This window comes from Camponotus vicinus, unplaced genomic scaffold (assembly GCF_025532165.1).
Source record: "Camponotus vicinus isolate PSW18456_S1 unplaced genomic scaffold, iyCamVici1.0 SCAF_3, whole genome shotgun sequence".
In the NCBI taxonomy this organism is placed as follows: domain Eukaryota; kingdom Metazoa; phylum Arthropoda; class Insecta; order Hymenoptera; family Formicidae; genus Camponotus; species Camponotus vicinus.
Genome location: NW_028141967.1, coordinates 22,347,762 through 22,360,502, shown reverse-complemented (window position 1 = coordinate 22,360,502; position 12,741 = coordinate 22,347,762). Strand labels below are relative to the sequence as shown.

The following is a 12,741-nucleotide window of genomic DNA, read 5'->3' as shown; positions in this document are numbered from 1 at the left end:
CGCGGATAAGCCGCGCGATTTTCATAACGATCATGACGTCATTTGCCTAAATCCGGGATCTCGCTCTCCAAGCAAAATATCATTCGCGTATTAATTAGAGAAGTCTCTGGGCAGATTTGCATATTTATTGTCAGTGAATAGCCAATTCTCAACAATTAATAAATTATAAACGATTCTTCTGTTACTTTTTGTTACTTTTTATATATAAGATATAATTGTAAGAGAGATTAATATTATCTTTCAAGTTGTTCATGTTGATTGCGAGCGATGATTCGGGACAGACGATTAATGACAACGATATTCACGAGAAGTAGTATTGCTTGGAATGGGAAGGATTAATCATCGTTAGAAGGATAGTGATACAGTTATACTTGACAAACTTGTTGAAGCGAATGTAATCATCGTGCGAATCCCTATCTATATATTTGTACAGATCATATCTGTCATATATATCATATTGAGCTGTAACGTACACAGAGAAAAGCAATTTAGTTAAAAACCAACATTGTTGTCTCATTCGCTCTAAAATTATTAGTATATAAAATAAATCAGCTTCTAATGTTCTCGACGCACATAGTCGATAATGACGTGTAATAAATGAATACCAGAAAGTTTATACTCCACAGTTATGCAATACAACGATAAAAAAAGCTGAAACTTAACAATAATTAAAATGTGTTTATGTGTTATATATACTAGGTAGTCGTTGTCACGTATATTCTTTCGAGAATCATCGTTATTAGTATAATGGAATCTTTTAATTAATACACTAGACTATTAAATTATACTATATAAATAGACGTGAAAGAATGTGTGTGTGTCGATAAAATTCAGAAGCGAGCCAATCTTAAAAGTAATTTATCTTCTTTTTTTTTCATTTCTTCGTGAACGAATTGATAGTATTGAAGTATTGAAATAAATCAATTGAGATAAGTGACAAGTAATTTCCCGTTCTTGCCGGAGGCTATGCGAATTCAATAAATTATAAATTTTGTGATTACTCGAATTCCAGAGAGATAATATCGCGCATTATCGAATCCGGCGCAATTCTCACGAATATTTACCACTTTTATTTGCATTTCGATTTTTCAAGCAGCTACGACATTGCTCGATAAGTATATAATACAATTGCGTATCTCATTTTTTATGCATTTGCCGCTGGAAACAGATAATAATAATAATGAATTTATAATCGCTGTATTCCCGACCTTTTCACCTGTAAAATTTGTTCAATATCACGTCCGGAAATTCTCTACGAATTATGCACATTTATCTTATCGCCGGAATTAAATTTAGTGCTAAAGCAGAGCAGCTTCGAGTTATTGTTTGCGTCAAATATGAATATAAATAGCATATACGGCAAAACATAGTACTAGATAGATCGGTTTAATGCTAAATGTGATAAGAATACTGATGTTAATCGACTAGTTAATTATTTAATAATCGGAAACCTGTGAGATACTTATAATTGTCGCCAGATAACAAACTGCGAACATATATAGTTTTATTTCAAGAAAAATAAGTTTTTCAAAATATATAATTTTTCTATAAAATCACACAATTTATTTCTTTCAAATAAAAATTTGTGCAACAATGTATCTTAATAATTTTTAGAATAATGTTATTAATAGTTATTCTATAAAAAATTGTATAAAAAAACAAAGTTTTTATTCTTATCGCAAAGTCTGGATATATTAGAGAGAAGCTAAGCGATTTCAAAAACACTTTTCATACAATAAACGATGTACAGTAGATTTATGCCATTATGCGTTCCGCTTCCAAGATTAGTTTCCTACTTTATAATTATGTATACTTTATAATTATGTAACGTGCGATAAACACATCGTCTGTTCTTGCATATGCGAGAGATATACTTTCGTCTCCACGTCGATAGAACTCGCGGGTGCGTGAGCCGTTTACTTTCGCTGCTTAAGGCACGTTCATACAACACGTTTCTAAATAAGGCACGCAGCCGCTTGAAATACGGCATCGCGCAAGGTATAATCTCCTTAATTAGATGTATTATGGTTCCATTTCGCGAAACACGCCGCAAACTTTTCGATTTTACACGATGGAACATTGTTGTAATACAGTAAATCAAGGGAATTCTACCGAGGATGTTATACGCTTCTGTAAAGCTAGATTTTTCACGTTGCAAAAGGATTTAAAACATACGACGAAAAATGGTTTTATGAAAAAGAATTATTATTAATTTTTTTTTGTAAAATTTAAATTTAGATATAAAGTTAGCATTCGTTTGGTAATTTGTTTCGACGATATTAATGAGAGAAGACAATTATCGAACAATTAAAATTTAACTTTATTTCAACGAAAAGTGTTAATTAATATCAAGGAAAAAAGAGGTATTGCCAACCAGACGGCATATATACATTGTGGCTGATTTAAACAGCTGTCCCCGCGAGATAAAGCCAATCGATGAGCAATTAGGTGACTCGGGTTTGTGCCAAATGAAAAACTAATTATCACAACTATTCACTCTCGAACCGATCATTACAAATGTATATTGATGATCAATGTGCGAAATACCGAGGAGACATAAACAAGGTACGGATTTGTATATTTGCCATGTTTTACCCTCGATATTTGATAGATTAATTTAAAACATTCCTACACGCGAGCGCGATGTATTATTTAGGCTAATATAATTTATGCGACACGCGACGCTACGAAAATATAATCTTATATTTAAACAATTTCGATTTCAATACCGCAAATGGTATAATCGTCTAACGTCTCCGATCGTTAAGTCATCGACCACATAATTTGCATGTAAGAAGCGTTATGTCCATAGAGTACGGCAAGCAGAACTTTAAGTAATCTTTTCTCAGCTTGTTTTCATTGCTTTCGCAACCTCTTGTTTATTCAATCGTTCTTGTTTATTCTTTGTTACGGAATTTCGAAACGTCAGCTCGCACAATCCGCGTGCATTTTCAGCGCGACGTCTTCCTTATGTGTGTGAAGTTGGCATCTCAAGTCTCAGCATCTCACAAATAAACGTCAGATTTTGTTGCATCCAGCATAGTTCTACAGTTCCTGATAGGTTTTAACAATAGTTCCGTCGAATTAATTATAAATATTTAACTTTTAAAAAATGAGATGCCAACTTCCGAAAACATCCAACAGCATCTCATCATATTTCAAATATCTGATCACAAAGCAGTAATATTCCGCAGAGTTCTATCGCCTACGCACATTCTGTCAATAGTTCTGACGATTAAACTTCGTAGAAAATAATTTGTCATCACAAAACATATTTACGCGTACAGGGGTGAGATGCTGGTCGTAAATCACAAGTTCTGACGATTTTAATTGTTTTTTATAGTAAATTGATACTTCCTCTTCACGGTAGAAAAGAGTTCTCGATGATACAGTTAATAATTAATTTTTTAAACAATTTAGAATCAACGATATGCCCGGTCTATACGTGTAGATATGAGATGCTATGCCTAAATCGGCAGTTCTAGCGATCTTAAATAATTTTTCTAGTAAATTAATATTCCCCCTTCACGCTTGAAAAGAGTTCTGGGCGATACAATTAGGATTTAATTTTTTTAAACAATTTAGAACCAACGAGATGCTCAGTCTATACGTATAGGTATGAGATGCTGGTCGTAAATCAATTAATAAAAAAATTAAATAAAAATTTACGACCAGCATCTCATACCTATACGTATAGGCTGAGCATCTCGTTGGTTTTAAATTGTTTAAAAAAATTAAATCTTAATTGTATCGCCCAGAACTCTTTTCAAGCGTGAAGGGGGAATATTAATTTACTAGAAAAATTATTTAAGATCGCTAGAACTGCCGATTTAGGGATAGCATCTCATATCTACACGTATAGACCGGGCATCTCGTTGATTCTAAATTGTTTAAAAAATTAATTATTAACTGTATCATCGAGAACTCTTTTCTACCGTGAAGAGGAAGTATCAATTTACTAGAAAAAACAATTAAAATCGCCGGAACTGTCGATTTACGACCAGCATCTCATACCTATACGTATAGACTGAGCATCTCGTTGGTTTTAAATTGTTTAAAATAATTAAATCCTAATTGTATCGCCCAGAACTCTTTTCAAGCGTGAAGGGGGAATATTAATTTACTAGAAAAATTATTTAAGATCGCTAGAACTGCCGATTTAGGGATAGCATCTCATATCTACACGTATAGGCCGGGCATATCGTTGATTCTAAATTGTTTAAAAAATTAATTATTAACTGTATCATCGAGAACTCTTTTCTACCGTGAAGAGGAAGTATCAATTTACTATAAAAAACAATTAAAATCGTCAGAACTTGTGATTTACGACCAGCATCTCACCCCTGTACGCGTAAATATGTTTTGTGATGACAAATTATTTTCTACGAAGTTTAATCGTCAGAACTATTGACAGAATGTGCGTAGGCGATAGAACTCTGCGGAATATTACTGCTTTGTGATCAGATATTTGAAATATGAGATGCTGTTGGATGTTTTCGGAAGTTGGCATCTCATTTTTTAAAAGTTAAATATTTATAATTAATTCGACGGAACTATTGTTAAAACCTATCAGGAACTGTAGAACTATGCTGGATGCAACAAAATCTGACGTTTATTTGTGAGATGCTGAGACTTGAGATGCCAACTTCACACACATGTCTTCCTTTCGAGCCTTTTTTTCGAATAATGATACGAGTTTTTATGGGAAAAAATGCGACTCGATTCTACATTTTCCGCTACGGCGACGTTTCCATAGGGGTCATGTGGAATTTCCTCATTCGACGTGCTTCGCTGAAACTTTAATGTAACGGAAAGCGATTACGCGCGGTTTCGCTCGTACACCGGCGATGACGCATTAATCGCAATGACACTTTAATACCGGGGAGGACGTTGGTATTTATGCGTCGGCTTTATCGCGGTGCAAATATTAACGCCTGCGTGAACCCGCTGCGACCTAAACACGGTCGCGTTCGAGAGTCAGGTTCAGAAAAAAGAGGCCTCCCGCAGGAGAGAGAAATAAGTAAAAAACTCGAGGACCTTCGTTGAATTTGATCGTTCAAAATACTAGACTCGAAATTAAGCAGTAATTGTACTAACACTCATCGCTTCTCGTTCTTAGTCGTCATAATTACAATTTTATGAAGTAAAATGTACAGACAAATTTTATATATATAAATGCAAACATAAAAACAAACTATTGTACAATTTAAAATTCATGCAATTTCGCTCAATTTTATTGTATTATATAATTTAAATGTAGTCTACTACATAGCTTTATGCCACGTTTAACAAATATATATAACAGTATGAAATATAATCAGTCAGATTGAAACGGCTGTTAAGACAAAATGATAAAGTTATCATTTGAACCTAAAAGAAGAGATAATTTTCACATTCCCTAAGAAAATATTTCAAACACAAAAATATTTATTATATTATCCTCATGCTTCTCCTTTGTATCAAGCATTTTGTTTTTGTTAAAAACAGTAAAAACTTTAAATATAAAGGTTAAATGTTATGATCTATCTTGTCTATATTTTAAATCAAACTATTAATATTACAAGCATAGGATACAATTGATACGATGATATTTGTTGGACGTGTGAATCTAAAAAGTCACACAGAAAAAAATTAATAACTTCTATTATGTTCAAAAGTTAGAAGAGAAATAATGATTTTGAATCACTCTCTATAACGTTTTATAGAAGGTGATGTCATGATTGGTCAGAAATGAAATGCCCTGTGTTTGATGACGACGAAATGTTTCTAGATAAGAACAAGCATGAATCGTTTGAATCATCTTGTTAGCATGCAAAGAACTCTGACAGCAATAAGTTTAAAAAATCATCATCAAAATATCATTAACTATCGTTTATTTTCGTTTACATAGACCGTTAGTTTCTATTTTGTCGTACATATGGAAAATCGTTAATCCAAACGTCCAGAGAAAATAAAATTTTACGATAAAAACTTTCTATTTTATGCGTCACAAGTTTTACACAATAGCACGAAATTGTGTTTTATAGTACGTTAATCGGTGCATAGTATAATAGCGTAGATAAATTGCTGTATGTTTTAGGGATTTTATTTTTGGATTTTTATATTTGGCTAGATTGACAATTTTTGTCCATGCGAGCGCTCGAGGGTTGAATTCGCGTGAATTCTTTGTTCTCGTCAAAAAGTGTCAATGATAATAAAACTCGATTCATAATTGAAAATTGGATTTTCGACTATTTTAAGTTAAAAAGAATATTAATTATTGTAAAAAAAATAAATTTATCGTTATTACTAATATTGTCAAAATAATGTATATTTGCAATTTCATTAAATTTTTGTACATTAATATATTGTATAAATTATATTATCAATAAACGCGATAGCCGCGCATTTGCTACGTAAAATAAAATAGCTTCTGCACTTTATAATTTACTAAAATTTTCGAACTTTCGATATTTTCAATATCGGATTTTCTTCTGAAAACTTGAATATTACAAGCTAAAATATTTACTTGAAAAATACATTTTTAGATGTAATTAGTTTTAATTAAAGGTGGGTCGAAAACTCCGAATTAAAATAATGTAATTTTAATTGTCATAATAAATCATCAATGTGCGTTACGATTGCATTCGTCTCCTGATTTTCGATATTGAAGTTTCCTCGCGTTATCTCTCAACCGGAAACCAGCAGAAAACGAAAATGAAAACACAGCATATCACGCAACTTTTAAATGGCGGATAGATTTGATTTCCGATGCCGACGTGCGAGACAGAATTTTAATTACTCGCTTATCCTATAGAAAATTGATGTTCCTCCACATATCTCCGTCTCTTTTTCTTTTTTTTTCTTTCCGGCGTTCCGTGCATTGTCCTCCCTTTTCCACCAACGTCCATCGATGGAAATCAATGTTTCCTCCCTCCCCCCTTTCTCGTCACGTTTTATTATTTTGCCTTGTCAACAGTCGACTAGGAGAATTTTTAAAAAAATTTCACAATATATACATACATCTGCCTCTATTTTTACAGCGAGTGCGGATAACTAAAAAAAAAAATCGTAGTTTTTTTCTATGTGAATTCTCAAAAATATATTTTAAATATAAAATATCTTTTTATATTTTATTTCCTTTCCACGCACACATACACGTATACGCTTGACGGATTACGTAAAGGAAAATGGCTTCACTGCTTTCTTCGGCAGCATCTTGCGTAATATCTTTTCACCGTCATCGACAGATGACAGAACAAACTGCCGGAAACAGCAATTTCAAAACATCGTGTAGGATGACCTGTGCTTTTAAATAATTAATTGCTGTCAACGAAGAGACGATGCACGGAAGACATAACTTTCGAACGGCTGTCTAATTAACCTCTCTATAGTGCTCTCTGTGAACGCGTCCGCCGACAAACGCGGTTAACTTCGTCGTGACGCAATGCGGCGATTCGCAAAGACCCCAAACCCTCATCGTATATTTAGGGTTAAATGTAACCGTCCTATTCCGGAGTTTAATCCCATCAGTCCAAAAAGTGGGCGACTGACAACCTTAATATTTATATTATACTGAATGATTTCTCTATCAACAAAATATTTCTATTCTCTATATTATTTTTTTATAATATTCGTTATATTATATCTTGCTAATAAAATAATTAAAAAAAATAATTAAAAATAATTATAAAATAACTTCCAATATGTGACGATGTTGTTACCGATATTAACTATTTTAATCCGTTTGAATCCTAGCGCGAAATGTTCATCGAAACGACTTTAGAGCATCTGTTGCCGAAGTCGCTCATGAGAGAAACAATTTCCCGAATCGCTGGTTTACGATCGCGAATACCGGCGATGTTACGTTCGTCGAGGAAACGACGATCTCACGCCACCGATCGCGTAACGTTCCTGTTTACTATCGAAAGAACAATAAACTGGAGCACGATATACAAACGTCACCGACAACTTGCTCGTCGAACACTAAACATGAACAACGTTATTCTGGAAGCTTCGTGGAATGCCTTTCAGGGCCACGCTTCGCGTGGAAAAACGTGATTACGGTCCTAGGGAAGAACGAAAGGAGGAGGGATTCGAGCGTGTCATTGTTCCCGGGAATTCTCTAACGATCAAAAGCAACGCCGCCGTGGAATTTCGTCATTGAAAAGTCGCCCGGACGGAGTGAGAAAGCGAGATTCAATCAAACATGCCGAGATGTTAATGCGTGGGAGGAAATAGAACTTGACGCGATGCGAGATTGATTTAAGCGAATGCTGGTATAGACGACACACACACACAGCGTGACGCATAATTGTAATTCTACCATTTCAACACGGAGATTGTTTATAAAATTGCGCAAGTCGTATATCTCTACTGAATGTCGCAATATCAATTATCCTGCCGACTATGCCTCTCGAATAAAATTTTCATTAAAAACTGTCCAAATCTTAAGTTGAAAAAAATAATAGAAATTTTTCTCATATGTACGAGATCGAGCACAATAATTGTAGACAGAGTGCAATCTTTCATGATTAACATCGAAATATATATAATGAATGTTTCGACCAGAAAAATCATCTTCAGAAAAAAATACAAAGCCATGAAAATGTGACCGAAATATTCAATATACATATTTTATTATTAATAATGACAAAAGATTTTGCGTTACAACTTCTGTCCCTTATCGATCCATAATTTTTGTTCGACTAAGAAAATTAAAAAAATTTAATCATACAGTTTAACCCTCCCTTTGCGACCCCAAAACATTCCTCGCAATCATTTTTTTTCTTTATTATGTACGAAGAAAGAAATTTATCGTCGAGAAAAGGACGACTAAAAGAATTCGTAAAGAAAACTATCGACCGTTTCCGGTCAACAATGGGACGCACCGTGGAGTGCACATTCTGAAACGCATTCCAGGAATGTTCTCTCCCGCGCTCTGAAAACGGAAGTCGTTCTCAGCGCACGTCTGGAGGGGGGAAGGGGGCAGGAAAGAAGAGAGAGAGCCTGCGGTTTTATCGCGACTGGGAAAAAAAAAAGACTCACCGTAAATACGAGGATAATCCGTGTGCTGCCGAATAAGGTATTGCGCTTCCGGAGTCCTCTCTTTCAGACGTCGTACACTCTGTGGCACATGTCACACATGAAAACCAACGACGTCGTTAAACAGACGGCGGAGAGAATCCGAAGGAAGGCCGGTTATCTTTTCACTTTCGGTCTCTTTTCGCCTCCTCCTCCTCCTCGCCTTCTCTCTCTTCCTTAGCACACAACGAGATTCCTCCTTCGATTCTTCTCGCGCGCACTTGGTCCGACCGTCGTTGCCGTTAGGTTAGGTCGCCGGTTCGTCACGCAGGTAGGCAAGCAGGTACAGACACATATACCTCCAGAAAATTCGGGTTCCAACTCTCTTTCTCCCTCTTTCACTCACAAATCACGTTCTTTGATACGGAGAATGTCCGACAGACAGGTACGTTACCGCTTCTTCTTCCTTTCTTCCTCTCTATTAATCTTGGCTCGTCGCACTGGGAGAAAAATCGTCCGGATAGAAAAGTATAAAAAAAAAGCAAAACACAATGCACAATTCGACGAACTCGAAGAGACGCGTCGCAAATCCCTCTCACTCTTTCTCTCTCTCTGCCGCAAAACTCGTGGGGAGGGCGCGTCTTCTCTCTTTCTTTCGAAATATACCGGTGTGCGACTCGCGTTGTTTCGGAGCGAAGAGTCTCGATCCCGACGATCCTGATCCTAGCGATCGTGCTTCCAGCGCTTTGCGAATATCAACAATATTGTCGTGCGCGATCGTAAAACGTTGCTCCCTCGCCGTCTTTCCGTCTCTCTCTCGCGCAGATCCTGCCGCCGTCCTTTGTTCCTCACGCCTCGGCCGCTGCTACGTGACTGACCGCTTCGTGTGCGCTCGAGGCGCACGAACCGCACCGAAGACACCCGAGGAAGGATCCCGACGGTTCGTCGATCGGAAACGACCCTCGACGCGGCGAGCCGAGGGAGAAGAATCTTCCTTTGTTCAGGCGAGACCGAGCGGCACGACGACGACGACTTGTAACATAGTTCACTCTTCTCCTCTCCCTGTTTCTCTCTCTCTTCTTCCCTCTTTCCCTCGTATTATTTTAATCCTTCTTTTTCGCTCCCTTCGCGCGTATGCACTCTCGAGCACTCCTTTCTCTCTCTCTCTCTTTCACTCTCTCACTCTCCTTTCATTCGTTCGTTCGTTCGTTCTTTCTCTCTCCCCTCTCGCTTCGCGTCGGCGATGCGAGCGATCGCGCGGTCTGTTGGTAACTGAGATCACACTCGGGAGACCGAAACGCGGCGTCGAGACGCTACGGAGAGTGGTGGGGGTAGCTCTCGAGCGTCCACCACCCCACCAACCATTATCGTTAGCCGACGCCGACGCCGACGCCGCCACCACCGCCATCGCCGGCGGTGTTCTCCCTCCCTCTCCCGGTCGCCCTCCCGGACGGCGCGCAACACCCTCTCGTCGCGCGGCATCAACCCGACGCGACGCGACGCGGCGCCCGTTGGCGTCATAACGGGTGGCCGGATCGAAAGAAGTTTGTGTCTAAACGGACGATCGATCGGGTACGGAACGACTACGCGAGACGGCTCCGGACGATAACCTTGATCTTCATCTGCGAATTTCGGGTAGCGGCCTATCGAAAATTGACGTTGGAATAAAGTTGCGTGTACCGACCTCGACAAGATCGACGAAAAAATGAGAAAAATATCTATATATATTTTTTTCGATACGTGGAAAATTATATATGTATGTGATGCGTAAATGTGGGAGGGAGATTCTCGGTAAGAGAATAATTTTTGATTGTCTCTTGACGTAGAGGGGCTGGCTAATAAATGGGATAGAATCAACATTTACCTTTTATCGAGGGATATATATTACGAGTACGTTTTACGCGACGTTTCGCGATAAATAATGCAAAACTGACGCCGCACAGTTGGACAATCGAACATAAAAACTGTAACCAATTACAAGCGAACACAGGTTTCACCGTCCCACAACCTATGATACACTATAGTTTGCGACGAATCAATAAAACCCCTATCTATTACGATAATAAAACGCGATGCGTATCATACTATTTCACAGAGCTATTAAATTTCCTCTCTTTGAGTTGAGTCGATCATTCCACGCAATAAAATTCATACAATATCTTATTTTTCAAAATAGAAACCTTTAGTCTCTCTAGCTATTCAATTATTTCTTTATAGATTTTTTTTTACAAAATATTATTCAAAGATTTATTACAATATTGATTAACTTGTTTATTAATGTTTGAAAACCGAAATAATCTTACATAATGGCTCGTAATTATTTTTTTATCTTACGCCTAATTTTTGAAGATATGAATTTTTCCACTTGTATTCTAAGCACATTCGAATAATACGGAAATTTTTAATCATTACTCTAAATAGTATCGCGTTCATTGAATTTATATCAAGTAAAAATTAATTTATTCATTAAAATATTATTAACGCCCAAGTTTTCTCGTAATAAGACCAATGCTTCATTCATATCGCGCATATGTATATTTATATTTCAGCACATATGCATATAATAAAAAATGAAAAAAAAAACAAGCATGGGAAACCTGAGGGTATGGACGCCAGGTGAGGATGAGAGATAATGAGGAAAAGTATGCCGGTCATTGCGAGAGAGGGAATGTTTTACATCCGTGGGAAAATTTTCTGCATGCCGCGGTTTTTCCGTCTGTGTGTGGAGATCGCGGTTTTGCTTGCCTTTCATTGGACATAATATCCGTAACGACGTTTATGTGCTTCTATGTAATACGTCTATACACACACCGCATGTAATTCAACCTTACGTATATCTCGAGGCTATATCTTTTGCGCCACTTTTCTTATCGCGCTAATCATAAAAATGTCATTATTCGCGGGAGAAAAAAATGCGATATAATAAAAAAGTAATGCACAATTAAAAGGTAATAAAGTCTAAGTACCATTATGTAAAATCGGGAAATACTACAGACTCGTCTTATGTCACATCAAGAATGAGTCGAGAGAAACATTTTGCAATAATTTGTTACATAAATATTACCATGTATAGAAAGTTTTTGCTGGAAATTACAGGCATTCTCTCTCATAGAAAAGTATTGCGATGTTAAAACTTGTCCTGCGCAATGTATCCACATTTACGCGAAAAAAAAGCTACCGTACCGTAATATATCACAATACGCGAAATCCATTACGTCACACGCAGCAAATTTTTATTAGAAATAAAAAGTTTTTCGCACGATTTTTTTTCAACTCTCGTACATTTATACGACTTTTAGCATTATGTCACGCAGTAAGAAAATATCAAAGGTAGGTAGATTACCATGCAGAAGGGAGAATATTTCACGACGTTGACATCCATGAGAAAACAACCCTGCGGAAGCCGGGAAGGAAAAAGGGAGAGGAGAGATAAATAGTCGAGCTTCTTTTTTCCACTGATTTGACACATGGCTTATCTCGTAGCAATTGCGAAAAGTATCACGTGAAATAAGACAAATCAATTATACGGTGATGAAAATCCGCGTAACACAGTCCTAAACAAATCGGCAGCGAAAATATCCGGTAAAAGCCAAACGGCAAAAAGGCAAGGACGAATGACATCTTTTTATTCGACAGAGGCATTAAAAGATTCGAGCGGTTTTTGTATAGATAGTAAAAAATCTGTCTTCATTAATTGATCATTAATTGATAAGACGCGTATATTATTTTATTTATTCA

The 12,741-nt window shown here is 36.7% G+C and overlaps 1 protein-coding gene across 2 annotated transcripts in view; it reads right to left on the bottom strand.

Moving 5' to 3' along the window:
• Positions 1–12,741, bottom strand: part of Brat (tripartite motif-containing protein brain tumor) — a 62,103-nt gene that overhangs the window by 40,399 nt on the left and 8,963 nt on the right. Inside the window, exon 1 of one of the 2 annotated variants that reach the window (XM_083094499.1) lies at positions 9,028–10,265. The exons of the other annotated variant lie outside the window; for it this stretch is intronic. The gene's annotated coding sequence lies outside the window, so the exon portion shown is untranslated. Of the gene's footprint in view, positions 1–9,027; positions 10,266–12,741 lie in introns of those variants that run through there. 2 annotated transcript variants of the gene reach the window in all.